Raw genomic sequence first — 5,923 nt, 5'->3', positions numbered from 1 at the left:
GCTGCAAGCATTTTCTACAAGTTAGGGAAAAGAGTTAACGTAGCAAGTGCTGGAAACCACGTCTCTAATTTTACCGTGTTGCTGCTGGTCACCAAACCCCACGTTTGAAAGCAGTTTCGCTGGAACGGCGCGGAGCACAGGCTGGGTTTTGAAGAACAGAACCAGTGACGAGGCAGTTCTTCTTACAGCAAGTCCTTCACTTCTGTTCTGCTGTACGGAATTACAGGTGCTCACGCAACAGACCGAGGAACGCCCGGTGCTCGTGACGCAGTACACCTGGAGTGGGATGTAGGCATTATCTCACTACATTATCTCCCAAATTGGGATCTCCGCTTTCCATGGAATTTATTTAAATTATAGCTGTCGAAAAACTCCCAGCATTGTTGTGACTTGGGCTGCTGCAGTTGGCTGTGATCTCAGACAGAAGCAAGAGACGCAAGAGGCAATCCCAGCCTCCTCTGGCATTTTTACATCACCAAGGCAGTTTCTACAGCATAAGCTACCTGCTGCACCAGACTGCATCCGATTAACCACTTGTGAACAGAATCCAGAAACCATCTAGTCATGTGTAACTCCCCTCCAACCCACACGTACAAATAACGACCCGCACGATTCCTAGGTGGTCTTCATCCACACTTGGCCAGTTAGTCACCTTGCTGGGTGTCCTGGCATTTTAATAACTGATCTGGCACAAGGGTTCAGGCTGTTCTGATGAGTACATCCTGTTCATTTCTAACCATGCAAGACCCAGATTTGTTGTACTGAAGCTTGAATTCTTGTTTCTGAACTACACATCAACTTCCCAGCTTGACCCTGGACCTGCCTCATCACTGTAGCATTGCCTTATGGCCTGGACTCTGGTTGGACCTGGCCACCGTCTCAAGGTCTGTCCTGCTTGCCTTGTGAGCTCTGCTCTTGCTGCTCCCTGGCAACTTCAAATAAAAAAAAAAAAAACAAACCGAACAAATTAAACGATCACTGAAGCCAAGTAGCACAGCGTGCACCGTGGCTAGCTACCAAGGACCCGTCTGTTGACCCATCTTGCAAAAAGAGCCTGGTTTTGTGAAGGAAGGCCAGTGTCACCCTACACCCCATATGCTGTGGGTAACAAAACCAGCAATCATTGGTGCTGACACCAAACCCTGTTGACATCCATGTTAGTATCTATTTTTGCAAAGAGCTGAATTGTCTCCCATCCTTAATATCTCCTATTAAGGGAGATATAAATATTCCATGAGCACTTAATATGCTACTCAAATGAGAGGACTGCTGGCTGGGAGCCCAAAGCATGCAACACTCAGGAGCCACAGAGCTCCAGTGCTCGCCCAGCACACGGGCTCATGTTTCCAGACTGTCAGTTTACAAAATAAACTGAAACCACCACCTCAAACTCTGGCCTTGCAGTTAGGGAATTCACCTCAAGACACAGGAGACTCAAGACATCACTACAGGAACCAGCCCACGATGCAACCCATGCAGCTTCTCGCGCGCGGTGCGGTGCCTGATGAGCAGATCTGCCTTGCCGCGGCGCAGATGCGCTGCGGTGGCACAAGCCATGGCAGGTTTCATGGAGGTTTCCTTCAGACGCTGCTGAGTTGGGTGTTGGTCTTGTCTCTTACAATCCTGCAAACTCTGACTTGCTGAGCAACACTTACAGCCAACACAAAAAAAAAAAAGACTTTTTCAAATTATTTTTTTTCCTATCTGAACAGGGATATGGACAATCCTGCCCTTAGCCATCAAAGCCTTTGCTCTGCAAGCAAGCCAGGGTCAGACCCTTCACCCAAACGTCTACTTTGGAGTTTACAGACACTTAGATTTTCTTTGCACTGAATGTCTGGTGAGGCAGAAGAAATTCCTCATGTTTTCAATCCCAAATTGTTTGAATGTTAGACAGAATCCTTTCAGAGCAAGATGTAATGCTCAATTCCTCTTTGAAATATATATAAAATACACATGACTGCAAGAAGCCCTGCAGTAGTCAAGGATTCTGCCTTGCTGCTGCCTTCCATGGAGACTGCTGGAAGGGGAGACTTGAAGATCTTTACATGCACAGCCCTTAAAACAAAAAATACCAGCAGATCTTTGAATTATTCTCACTATAAAAAAAAAAAGAAATAAGCTCATACCGCCGGCACGCAGAGATTCAGGCTTTAGTCTATTAATCTTTACTTGTTAACTGATTAATGACCTACTTAATCACGCAAAGGGTTAGGTGATATGTCAAAAAGCAATGCATTTGTTTTCTCTTCCAAATGCTTAGCTGAATGGAAGTACCTAAAACACAAACAGAAGCAGCCTGTGATGCTTGCGGGGAACACCAGCGCAAGGGCTTGTTGAGAGGAAGTTCAAATTAATTCTATTCACTTTACCTCCTCAAAGAGCTAAACTGCCAACTGGGAAACCTCCCCACCAGAGGAGATCCCATTAACTGCCACCCCGCAGGCAGCACAGCTCCGTGCGCTGCTCTGTGCTGCAGGCAGCACCGTGACCGTTTCTTCGGAAGGCAAGGAAATCCCACACGTGTGGGTGATTTCGGGCGGCGTTCACTAACCCTGACACCACAAAATGCAGAAGGCACCGTCTCTGCACCCAAAGACCTCACTGCTAACATCCACACCAGGCTGGCTAGGAGACCGCAGACAGGCACTCGCAGTCGGGACAGAGAGGAGCGGTGTTGCGGGGCCGAGGGCGAAGGAGTCCTCCAGGGACAGGGTGACAAATCGGTTCAGAGTTCAGTTTCTTGACACCTAGTCTGCACGAAAAGGACTAACCGGGACGTCAAAGCGATGTCAGGAGTTCAGAGGAAGGTGCAGAGCGATCATTAAGTGAAAGAGGAGACGGGAGGAACAGGCAGCACGGAGCAGCAGAGATGCCAGCGAGTACTGAGCCAGCAGGGGACAGAAAGAGAGGAGAGCACGTATCCACCAGCACCTGGATGCGGGACAGACAGCGGAAACTAAACGTGAATTAAACGTAGCAGGAAGAGAGGCGGGTGGCTGCTACTGATTTTTGCAATAGTCACTATTCTGAGGAGAAAAAAGGCACCACAATTTAAAAAAAAAAAATAAATAAAGGCTACGGCATGCAGGAGAAACAAACCTTCAAACAGAAGGAAAAAAAATTTGGCTTAAACCAGAACAGAGGCAGTGAGCAGCACAATTCAAAGCATATGGATGCTTCATCCAGTCAACATGCAAACATTTTTTTTTTCACCTGGTGGCAGCAATTCCTGCAGCTATTAGCTATTGCTATTTTTAGGGCCTAAGAAAAGAAAGAGGATTCCCGGGAGTTCTGGGACGACTACATCCAACACAGCTGCCTAAATGCAAGATGTTTCTACACCCCAAAACACAGAGGAAGGGGCAGTAAACCACACCAAGAGCCAAACTTCTCACAACACAAAGTCTCAGAGGGTTCTGTAAATATTAGGGACAAAACACAATACTATTTGTTTTACTTGTCAAGTGAAATTCCTACCACCAAAAAAAGCAGCCGTCACCTAACTTCCCACGGGCTGGCACAACCCACAAAGGAGGTGGCAGCTGCAGGTGGGCATTACAGGACCTCCAAAAGAACCGTTACCTTCAGACGCTGCGCGGCACTCCACCTCCCAGCCTGACAACCATCAAACTGGTAACAGGGGTTCAGTTAATGCTTCCACAGTCCTTGCTCGCTGTTTAATCCTGAAAAACCAGCAGTCAGAACCAGAGTCCTTCGACGGCGGGATATTGCCTTTCCAGTCTCATTTCGGTGATCCCGGCCAAATGCTTTAATAGAGTATCGTCCTTCATTAAAAATGTAGTAATCAACTAATCTACCTGTAACAAGAGCTTCTGTAAGAAAACAGGCAAACAATAAAACTAGATTTGCTTCCAAAATGTAAGAGACAGATCATGTATTGCTCAAAACAGGTAGGACATTTTACTGGTAACAAGTGCTTGGACAGGCAGATAGATGTATCTTCTGAACAACTCAAACGTTCTAGCTAATCTTTATGACTTTTTAAGAAAAAAACAAAAGTAGTTAATCAAAATAGCACGAATAAGCACAAACAGGCCAAGGAAATAACCTTCATTCCAAACACTACTAAGCTTCAGTTAGATTGCCATGCAAATTACACGCTGTAAGCTCATCAATTTATACGTAACATATTCACTGCATTGAACGACCACTTTAAAATAACTGAACACCCCGAAAATCACATCTTCGAGGGGAGCAATTTCTGTCAGTCATGTTCTCTGAAACACGCTGACTTTCGTATGCATCCTTAGAGTATGCCAGGACCGTGGCAAAGCCCAGGTCCTGAAATGCCTCGGAGAAAGGCAACCCCAGCGTTCACAACTCCCTGTTTTAAGGCAGCGGTGACTACGGGCATGCTTTTGCTCACCTGAGGCTGTCTCCACCGAGTACCATCCACATGGCACAGTAGAAGGGAGGCAAACTGCATCCCGAAGCTGAAGCCACAACTCCTCCAAGCCAACCACGCACACTTTGCATTATGCAAAACCCCACAGCTTATAATCCAGAACACATCCCCTACGGTGCGTGCCCTTCTGTACCACCCTCCGTGCTCCCCGTGACTATGGGAAATGGCACGGCCTGGTGCTTGGTACAGCTGGCAAGCAGGCTCTGCCCAGACATGGCAGCCAAGGAGGTTCCTGGCAGCTGACCTGCAGGCACACCCCAGCTCCCAGTGCTACTTTAGGAAAACAGAACTGCTGAACGCTTATGGCATGAATTGCAAACAGGGCAGCTGACAGCCAAACCGTTCCAATGGAAATACCGCCGAGCTGAGGAAATGAGCAGAGGTTTGCTCGCCTGGCAGGGCTCCCACCGCTCAACAATTCCACCTACAGTAAAGATGTTCTGGGTCAGGCACGCTTTTCCGAAATAAGTATGCTCCAACCACACCTGAGAGCATAAGCCAATCCTAACCGAGGTGGTAAGGAAACAAACTGCTGACCTTACACACCTCCTTCATCGCACCGTGACCTTGGAGAAGCTTCCCACCTTGAAACTGCCAGCACATGCCTAACACGGGGTGACACGGAATTCCCACCAAAACAAGGTTAAAATTCAAGTGACTGAAATATGGCCATGGATAAAATGCTCGTGGTGAAGTAGTGCACCTACAAATCTCAGGACACGAGAACACACGTCACATCTGACGAGCCCGAGATCTTCACCACGGAGCAGAACCACGAAAGCGAATAATTGATTTCTCCTTTTCCCTCCTTACAATCAATTTTGAAATTTTAGTGCCGGAGTAAAAGTCTGGGAATACCACAGCACAGACAGCTGGCGGAGAGCTGGGTGTACACAGCTATACGCTACGGCGTCGTAGGATGCTGGACAGATAAAGACAAGCAAACTTGCACTGTTATTTTCCACTATAGAAACAAACTGCTTTGGCAAAATGCGTGTACCAGAATGAGGGTACCCTGGCACGAAGAATTGTCTTGGCACAGGACTGGGAGAAGCTACGGCGTCGCTTTCAGCTTATCCTGCAATCGGAAACACCCACATCCAGCCTCGTACGATGTGCCGAGGGCAACCTGTCATTAAAAAAGGTGTTTCCAAAAAGGTGTTTCAGCGATCCCTGTTTAACTGTGAGGATCAAGGACTTACCAGACTGGACTACTTCCAGCTCCGAGAGATTCTTTTGTTAGCATCATACACAGCCAACCATGTAATATCCACAGATCTTTCTTTTACAAGGAATCAACTCCAGTCCCTCCTTGGATGCCATAATGACACTAATTACCTGTACCATCCAGCAGAAGGTAAACACCAGTGTAAAATTGTCACACTTTGGTACCACCAAGTTCTGTGAAATCTTAGTTTCTCCAAAACCTATTCCTCTCAAACTTGGTGGAAAGGAAGCAACAGTTCCTGCAATGAACATACTGAAGACTCAGAC

This window comes from Tauraco erythrolophus, chromosome Z, assembly GCF_009769465.1.
Source record: "Tauraco erythrolophus isolate bTauEry1 chromosome Z, bTauEry1.pri, whole genome shotgun sequence".
NCBI lineage: Eukaryota > Metazoa > Chordata > Aves > Musophagiformes > Musophagidae > Tauraco > Tauraco erythrolophus.
The sequence above is the reverse complement of the archived record's forward strand: the minus strand, read 5'-3'. Positions refer to the sequence as shown.